The sequence below is a fragment of the Hemitrygon akajei genome, chromosome 2, assembly GCF_048418815.1.
Source record: "Hemitrygon akajei chromosome 2, sHemAka1.3, whole genome shotgun sequence".
Classification (NCBI taxonomy): domain Eukaryota; kingdom Metazoa; phylum Chordata; class Chondrichthyes; order Myliobatiformes; family Dasyatidae; genus Hemitrygon; species Hemitrygon akajei.
In genome coordinates this window covers 146,179,948-146,190,191 of record NC_133125.1, presented here as the reverse complement: position 1 = coordinate 146,190,191, position 10,244 = coordinate 146,179,948, and positions in this window count along the sequence as shown.

Genomic DNA, 10,244 nt, shown 5'->3' with positions numbered 1-10,244 from the left:
TAAGTGTGTCAGCGAGGGCATAGAAAGTGTGTCAGGGTGGGAATACTGTAAGTGTGTCAGTGAGGGCATAGTAAGTGTGTCAGGGTGGGAATACTGTAAGTGTGTCAGTGAGGGCATAGTAAGTGTGTCAGGGTGGGAATACTGTAAGTGTGTCAGTGAGGGCATAGTAAGTGTGTCAGGGTGGGAATACTGTAAGTGTGTCAGTGAGGGCATAGTAAGTGTGTCAGTGAGGGCATAGGAAGTGTGTCAGGGTGGGAATACTGTAAGTGTGTCAGTGAGGGCATGGTAAATGTGTCAGGGTGGGAATACTGTAAGTGTGTCAGTGAGGGCATAGTAAGTGTGTCAGGGTGGGAATACTGTAAGTGTGTCAGTGAGGGCATAGTAAGTGTGTCAGGGTGGGAATACTGTAAGTGTGTCAGTGAGGGCATAGTAAGTGTGTCAGGGTGGGAATACTGTAAGTGTGTCAGTGAGGGCATAGTAAGTGTGTCAGTGAGGGCATAGGAAGTGTGTCAGGGTGGGAATACTGTAAGTGTGTCAGTGAGAACATCGTAAGTGTTTCAGGGTGGGAATACTGTAAGTGTGTCAGTGAGGGCATAGTAAGTGTGTCAGTGAGGGCATAGTAAGTGTGTCAGGTGTGGAAATGTACTTTCCTTGTCGTAACAAAATGGCATTTCTCCCCAACAAAATGGAACAACCTTTTACTCGATGACAGCAAGACCAAAGAGCTGATTATTGACTTCAGGGGAAGGAAAGCAGAAATCCACCAGCCAGTCCTCATCGGAGGGTGAGAGATGGAGAGGATCAGCAATGTCAAATTGCTTGCTGTTATTATTTTGCAGGACCAGTCTTGGGTCCCAGATATGGGTGAGCAGTTAGCGCAGTTGAGGTCTCCGTTTGCAGTATGTGGGAAGTCAGGGTGAGCACAGCTGTCCCTGATGACTAGACCTGCAAAAGGTGCATCCAGCTGTAGCTCCTGACAAACCGTGTTAGGGAACCGGAGCTGGATGAACTTTGGGTCATTCGGGAGGCAGAGGTAGAAATAAACAGGAGTTTCAGGGAGATAGTCACCCCTAGGAGTCAGGAGACAGGTAGTTGGGTGACTGTCGGGAGAGGGAAGGGGAATAGACAGGAAGAACAGAGCACCCCTGTGGCCGTTCCCATCAACAATAAGTATACCGTTTTGGATACTGTTGGTGGGGATGACCTACCAGGGACAAGTTGCAGTGGTTGCGTCTCTGGCAGCGAGACTGGACCCTCAGCTCAGAAGGGAAGGAGGGAAAAGAGGAGAGCAGTAGTGATAGGGGATTCGATAGTTAAGGGGACAGATAGGAGGTTCTGTGGAAGAGATCGAGAATCCCAGACGGTCTGTTGCCTCCCTGGTCCCAGGGTCTGCGATATCTCGGATCGAGTTCTCAGTATTCTCAAGAGGGAGGGTGAGCAGCCAGATGTCGTGGTCCATGTAGGGAGCAATGACGTCGGTAGGAAGAGTGAGGAGGTCCTGAAAGGTGAGTTTAGGGAGCTAGGTGCCAAGTTAAAGGACAGGACCTCCAGGATAGCATTCTCAGGATTGCTACCAGTGCCACGTGCAGGTGGGTTTAGTAATAGTAAGATAGTGCAGATCAACACGTGGCTGAAGACATGGTGCAGGAGGGAGGGCTTCAGAGTTATAGATAATTGGGCAGTTTTCCAGGGAAGGTGGGACCTGTTCCGGCTGGACGGTTTACATCTGAACTGGAGGGAGACAAATATTCTTGCCGGTAGGTTTGCTAGAGAGGATCCAGTGGATTTAAACTAGATATGAGGGGGGAAGGGAACCAGAGTGTAGGAACAGATGTATGGGAGAAGGAAGAAAAAGAAGACAGTAAAGTTCTTTGTACTTTTAGAGAAAAACAGAGAGGAAGAGGTGGAGAATTTCTTAAATGCATTTATTTTAATACTAGGAGCATTGTAAGAAAGGTGGATGAGCTTAGAGCATGGATTGATACATAGAAATATGATGTTGTAGCTATTAGTGAAACATGGTTGCACGACGGGTGTGATTGGCAACTAAATATTCCTGGATTTCGTTGCTTCAGGTGTGATAGAATCAGAGGGACAAGAGTGGGAGGTGTTGTGTTGCTTGTCAGAGAAAATATTACAGCGGTGCTCTGGCAGGATAGATTAGAGGGCTCGTCTAGGGAGGCTATTTGGATGGAATTGAGGAATGGGAAAGGTGTAGTAACACTTAGAGGGGTGCATTATAGACCACCTCATGGGGAGCAAGAATTGGAGGAGCAAATTTGCAAGGAGATAGCAGATATTTGTAGTAAACACAGGGTTGTGATTGTGGGAAATTCTAATTTTCCACACATAGACTGGGAAGCCCTTACTATAAAAGGGCTGAATGGTTTGGAGTTTGTAAAATGTGTGCAGGATAGTTTTTTGCAGCAATACATAGAGGTACCGACTAGAGAAGGGACAGTGTTGGATCTCCTGTTAGGGAATGAAATAGGTCAGGTGACGAAGGTACGTGTTGGGGAGCACTTCGTGTCCAGTGATCACAATGCCATTAGTTTCAATATAATTTTGGCGAAGGATAGGACTGGACCCAGGGTTGAGACTTTTGATTGGAGAAAGGCTAACTTTGAGGACATGTGAAAGGATTTAGAAGGAGTGGATTGGGACAATTTGTATTATGGGCAGGATGTAATAGAGAAATGGAGGTCATTTAAAGTTGAAATTTTGAGAGTACAGAATCTTTATGTTCCTGTTAGGTTGAAAGGAAAGGTTAAAAGTTTGAGAGAGCCATGGTTTTCAAGGGATATTGGAAACTTGGTTAGGAAAAAGAGAGATATCTACAATAAATATAGGCAGAATGGAGTAAATGAGGTGCTCGAGGAATATAAAGAATGTAAGAAGAATCTTAAGAAATTAGAAAAGCTAAAAGAAGATACGAGGTTGCTTTGGCAAGTAAGGTGAAAATAAATCCAAAGGGTTTCTACAGTCATATTAATAGCAAAAGGATAGTGAGGGATAAAATTGGTCCCTTAGAGAATCAGAGTGGACAGCTATGTGTGGAGCCGAAAGAGATGGGGGAGATTTTGAACAATTTCTTTTCTTTGGTATTCACTAAGGAGAAGGATGTTGAATTGTGTAAGGGAAGGGAAACAAGTAGGGAAGTTATGGAAACTATGACGATTAAAGAGGAGGAAGTACTGATGCTTTTAAGGAATATAAAAGTGGATAAATCTCCGGGTCCTGACAGGATATTCCCTAGGACCTTGAGGGCAGTTAGTGTAGAAATAGCAGGGGCTCTGACAGAAATATTTCAAATGTCATTAGAAACGGGGATGGTGCCGGAGGATTGGCGTATTGCTCATGTGGTTCCATGGTTTAAAAAGGGTTCTAAGAGTAAACCTAGCAATTATAGGCCAGTCAGTTTGACATCAGTGGTGGGTAAATTAATGGAAAGTATTCTTAGAGATGGTATATATAATTATCTGGATAGACAGGGTCTGATTAGGAACAGTCAGCATGGATTTGTGCATGGAAGGTTGTGTTCGACAAATCTTATTGAATATTTTGAAGAGGTTACGAGGAAAGTTGACGAGGGTAAAGCAGTGGATGTTGTCTATATGGACTTCAGTAAGGCCTTTGACAAGATTCCGCACGGAAGGTTAGTTAGGAAGGTTCAATCGTTAAGTATTAATATTGAAGTAGTAAAATGGATTCAACTGTGGCTGGATGGGAGATGCCAGAGAGTAGTGGTGGATAACTGTTTGTCAGGTTGGAGGCCGGTGACTAGTGGTGTGCCTCGGGGATCTGTATTGGGTCCAATGTTGTTTGTCATATACATTAATGATCTGGATGATGGGGCGGTAAATTGGATTAGTAAGTTTGCAAATGATACTAAGGTAGGTGGCATTGTGGATAATGAAGTAGGTGTTCGAAGTTTGCAGAGAGATTTAGGCCAGTTAGAAGAGTGGGCTGAACGATGGCAGATGGAGTTTAATACTGTGAGTGTCGTGGTTTCTCGTGCCCCACAAATGACCAGGAGACGCAGAAGATTCTTCAAGAAGGGTTAAACTTTAATTTGCAAATCAAAGCTGAGACAGTCATTGAGCTAGTCGCTGATTGCCCACCGATCCTTGGACATAGCATTTTTTATAGCAATCTCCTGGTTTAGTTGCATTAGCATATCCAATCGGTCTATAGTTGCGTATCACAAGTACATCCACCACTATTGTTTCTACCCATTGACTTAATCATGTTCTAATCTACATCTCTTAGCTACCTCTCATTAACACACCATTGTCTTCTACATTCTTAAGATTTCATTCTCCTACTAAATTGGGTACATGCATAGCAAATAGCAAGTTTCAAAGCTGACTACATAGTTTTGGTTACACAGCAAACAATTTCAACTTTTATACTCCAATATATCCCCCCTTTGAGACCCAGAGGGTCTCACACAGAGAAAAGACTAAGAGTCTGCGCACAAAAGCCCCAATAAACTCAAGCACTTATTCCCAAATCTCGGGTTAAACTATAATTTTCTGCGCCAAGACCTCAAAGTATTCTCTCCCTGTTACCCTGGGCCGCTGAGCCAAAAACCTGTCCCTTTGTACCTGAGACAGGGAAAAAGACTCAGCAGCCCTTACAATCTACTCCCACACTGTCGTTTTGCTCCTGTTCATCCTGCAGGTGTTGTAGGCTGTAACGATACATTTTCGGTGTTTCTTTCTCCACTAAGCTTGCTTCAGTAATTGCCACGAGCATTGGAAATTGTTTGGTTGCAGCACGCACTACAAGAGATTTGAGACAAGGAAGAAAACAGCACAGCAGAAGCGCACAGCTCAACAATACAATACTGACAGTTATTGCTATTTTAGTCAGCCGTGCTCCCCATCCTCCGAGTCTACTTTCCAACCAATCAAAGAACTGATGTTCAAATCCTGCATTCTGTTTGACCTCCGTCCACAGATTCTTTAATTTATTCATTGCTCTGGTGAAAGACCCTTCTGGGCTAGTATTGTTCGGTATGAAAGTGCAGCATTGTTCTCCAAACATTACACACACCCCCTTTTTTCTGCCAAAAGCCAATCCAGTACCTGTCTGTTTTGCCACGCTACCCTGCTAGTTGCATCCAGCTGTTGCCCTAAGGCCTCCAGTGCATCATCGGTGTAGTTGATGAATCTCTGTTGATTATAGTATATATAGTTTATCCATTCAACATTTTTGCTTACCCCTATCACAGGTATGATAGCTTCCCAGCCTGCATCTCATGCGGTGTCAGGCATGTCATTCGATTAGTTTGCATGCGGTAACTCATCAATGCTAACGGTAAAGCATCGACCCAATTAAGTTTAGTGTCTGCACAAATTTTGTTTAGTTTGGCTTTCAGGGTTCCATTAATTCTCTCTACCATGCCCTGCAACTGAGGGTGGTATACACATCCAAACCTCTGCTTTATCCTCAGCGCCTGTAGTACCAGTTTGACCACTTTCTGGATAAAAGCTGAACCATTGTCTGAGCTAACTTCTGTAGGTATTCCAAACCCTGGAATCACTTCATTTGTCAAAAATTTTACCACTGTCTTTGCCCCTTGATCTCTTGAAGGTACCGCCTTCACCCATCTGCTAAATCGATCAATTACTACCAGCATGTATCTTTTCCCTCTCACTGTCTTTATCATGTCTACGTAATCGATCACTAAATGTTTAAATGGTCCTTCAGGTACAGGAATGTGACCTATTGGGGTTGTAATTCCCTTCCGAACATTATTCTGTGCGCATACCTCGCACTGTGACAAGACAAAGTCCACTGAAGCCTGTAAATAAGGTGACCAAAAACCATCCTTCTTTATTTCCCTTATCACTGCCCCCCTTGCACAATGGTCCATCCCATGCGTTTCTGAAATCAGAATCGTCAGTAGAGGGATGGGCGCTACCAACAAACCGTCTTCCGTGCTCCACAAGCCTTCCGGGTTCTGCTTGGCCCCCCTTTTTCTCCACATTGTCTGTTCTGCCAAAGTTGCCTTACCTTGTATTTCAATTAGGTCCTCTACCTCAGGTTCTGGAGCTAGGCTTACCTGGGGGGCAATGACAGCTGATGTACATCCAGATGCTTTTCTGGCTGCCTCGTCCGCAGCTTGATTTCCCTTTGTTATTACATCATTTCCCTTTTTATGTGCCTGGCATTTTACTATAGCCAATGCTTTAGGTTTCATTATGGCTTTTATTAAGTCTAGAATTTGCTGACAATGTTGTATGGGATCTCCGCTACTTTTTTTAAAACCTCTCTGCTTCCACACTGCCCCGAACAAATGGCATACTCCGTGAGCATATGCTGAATCAGTATAGATGTCTACTTTCTCACCTTCCATCATTTCACACGCAGCTGTCAGAGCTTTGAGTTCTGCTAGTTGGGCGGAACACGGTTGGGGACAGGACTCCATCCTAATAATCTTATAGCTCGACTGATCCTGCTGCACTACTGAGAACCCTGCGTGATTTCCATCATAATCCCTATAACAAGAGCCATCTACAAACAGAACCTCTTTATCTGCATCCTCTAATGGTTCTGACCATAAATCTGCTCTCAATTTGGCAAATGCCATCGTCTGCCCTACACAATCATGGGGTTCTCCTTCATAGTCCAAAGGGACAAAATCGGCTATATTACTGGTAGTGCATCTCTGTATAGTTATGTCTGGAAATGTCAATAGCATCTGATACGCTGCTATCCTGGCTGGCGTCAGCACAAATTTCCCTCTTTCCAGCAATTTTGCTACTTTGTGGTGTGTGTACAGAGTCACAGGATAGCCCAGGGTTACAGATGATGCCTTTTCATATGCATAGTACAGCGCCGCCAATCCCTGATACAGGGTGGATACCCCTGAGCCACCTCACCTAGTCTCGTACTGTAGTATGCTATCGGCTGCTTTGCTTTTCCTGTGCCTGTCTCTTGTGTTAGAACCGCTGTGACATAATGCTCCTGTCAGTTGGATACATACAAATGAAAAACCTTCTCGTAGTCAGGCAAAGCTAATGCTGGTGCTGACTGCAATTCCTGCTTAATAGTATTGAAAGCTATCTCCGCCTCTCCATTCCACTGTAAGCCTTCACGTTCTTCAAATTGGTATGTCCTGCTTCTTTCATGATCTTTCTCAAAGGTGCCACAATCTCAGCATATTCTCCTATCCAATCTGAGCTGTACCCTGCCATTCCCAAAAACGTCATCATCTGCCCTACAGTCTGGGGTTTTGGGGCCTTAGTTATTGCCTCAATCTGATCTGGTGCTATCGCCTTCACTCCCTTGGATATTAACCCGCCTAAGTATTCCACTTGCTGCGTGCAAAATTGCAGTTTCTTTTTGGATACTTTATGTCCTCCGTGCGCCAGCTTCTCTAACAGAGTTATAGTGTCCTGCTCACACTGTTCCTCGCTGTGGGAGCAAATCAACAGGTCATCCACATACTGTAACAATGTACTTTCCAATGGTATGCCCTCTACGTCTGCCTTCAACACCTGATTAAAAACATGTGGTGAATGTTTAAACCCTTGCGGCATTCTGGTATAGGTATACTGAGCACCTCTGTAAGTAAATGCAAACAGATACTGACACTGGTCGGCTTGAGGAATGCTGAAGAAAGCCGAACACAAATCAATCACTGAAAAGTAACTTGCTTCTGGTGGAACATTAGTCAAAAGCGTGTGTGGGTTGGGGACTACCGCTGGCCAGTCCTCTACCACATCATTTACCGCTCGCAAATCATGCACCAATCTCCACTTAGATTTATCTGCTTTTAAGACTGGCAACAACGGGGTATTGCATGGACTGTTTGTTCTTTTAAGCACTCCTATTTCAAGCAACCCCTGCACTGTCGATGCTATTCCCTCTTCTGCTTCTGGTCTTAGAGGGTATTGTGGTCTCCTGGGTAGAATTGCTCCCCTTTTCAGCCTTATTTCCACCGGACTAGCTGTTTTTATTTTCCCTACATCCGTGTCATGCTGTGACCACAGAATAGATGGCAACTCATCTAACCTTTTATCTTTCTGCTGGCCTCTTTCCTTTCCCAGCAAGGGCAGGTGTGGTTGGGGAGTTATTTCGACCTCTCTCACTGTCCCTACCATATCTACACTTACCATTATTTTAATGCAATTGTTGGCTTCTGATATCCACACCTCTGTCGTGATTTTCCTCCACACATACGGTTTCAGCACTCTTAACTAAAGGTCCTAAGTCTTTAGACTGATATCCCTTGTTTACCAACAACGTTACGTGGGGCGCAGCCTCCGGTATCCTGTACCATTTTTCTAAAAAGGTGTTCCACTTAACTTGTAAAGCTGCCCCTTGCTTTCCAATTATCACAGCCTCCCCTTCCAGGTGCTGTTGGGTACATGCCTCCAGTTACCATCTCTCCTCTAACTCCCTGTTCTGAGTCTCGTTAGCAGGGGGCACTGCTTAGGGGTTCCTTCCTCATTATAGGGAGGGGGTCTTTCTGCTTCCTTCGCATCCGGGTGCGGAGCTGAAGCCAGCTTCTCACTGTACCTTCCTCTCTCTCTAACAGGCAGTTTCTCCAGCACCTTAGTGTCTTCCTCGTTTGTAATCAATATTCTACCTGTCCTCCTCAGCCTTTCTCCCTCCATTCTGAAGAGTTTTAGCACTTCCATTTCTCGTTCTCTTTTTTGCCCTCTTTTCTTAGATTTATCTTTTGGTTTGTAATTTTTAATTAGTCCCTCCATTTCTTTGCACAAGCTTACATCAAACGTTCCTTCTCTTGGCCACTTTGTGACCAGGTTTTTGGTTCTTTTTTCCCATTTTTCTGAAGTTTTTGTGATCTCATATTTATTTATCGGGAATTTTTTGCTCAGAATCTCTGCTGCTGTTCCTTTACCTGTCATGTTGTTCTCTCTTTTAAGGTATTTCAGAGATTCACAGTTCGTTTACTGGATAACATTATTTACTCTAATTCTATGCCTAGTCTATCGTCTATCTACCAGCGCTTTAAACTATATATTGGACTGTCCTTGTTTCCTATTTTGTTCTGCCCGTACAGACCTCTATTCAGAGCGATACCCACAGAACTTGCTCTTTGCACCTCGTCTATTCAGACCCTTATCTCTTAAGGCGGTATCCACGAGGATTTTCTCTATTTTCCCTTTCCCTGCCCGTTCAGACCTTCGTTTCATACGAAGCGGTATCCACAGGGATTTACCAACACCACGTGGAATTTTTCTTAACTTAACTTCTTATTAGCTTATTTGTACTTACCCTCACTGCAGTGTTCTTGATCAATCCTCTGAGCCTCCTGTTAACCCCCAATTCTGCCAGATGCTTTGGACCGGAGAGACCCTTCGGCAGTGGTTCCACACTTCTGAGATTCCAAGACCTCCCCAAAGCCAACAGAATTCTTAGTCCAAATTGTCGCAAAAAGCGCTTACCTTTTGTTTGGGTGCACCCTTAATTCTGTTAGCCTTGTGGGGGTCCCTAGAGGACTGGGAAGCATCCCCAATCTGCCGTTTCCTTTCCGAGGGTCTCTTTCCGGTCCTGCCGCAGTCGCCAATTTTGTCGTGGTTTCTCGTGCCCCACAAATGACCAGGAGACGCAGAAGATTCTTCAAGAAGGGTTAAACTTGGGGGGATGTCATGTGATGACGTAGGATCGAGACGCTGGAACCCAGCCCTCCCGTAAAAAATCAATAAATCAATGTTTAAATGAAGAAAAATTAGCCAATGTTTTCATAAGGTTACTTATAAACTACTCCGGATTGTTTTAAGCTATGCCTCATAAACAGAGGACGAAGAAAAATACTACCGCGAAGACAGCTCAAGTTCGAAAAGAATCAAGGCCTACTTCTACCGAAGAACCGCGGACTCAGGTACAACACATCATTGGCGAAACAGAACAGGAAACTGCCGCAACATCGGCCATTTCTAAAGGAAAAGATCAACGAGAATTGCGCAAGCGTAAAGGAGCGAGCATGCACAAACGAGAGCAACCAGAACTACAAATCCCAGCAGCGACTTCAACTGAAAGTGACAGCGATTCTGAGAGAGAGTCAGATTCTCTGGATAAATCAGACGAAGATGGAGATGAGAATTCCTCTGAAAATATAAAAAAGACTTTGAGGCAAATAATGCATAAATTAAATGCATTAAAAGTAATTAAAAGTAACCAAAAAGTAATTAAAGAAAAAATAATGAATATGGAGGCTATGTTTGATAAAATGACAAAGAAACAAGAAAAAATGGAAAAGAAAA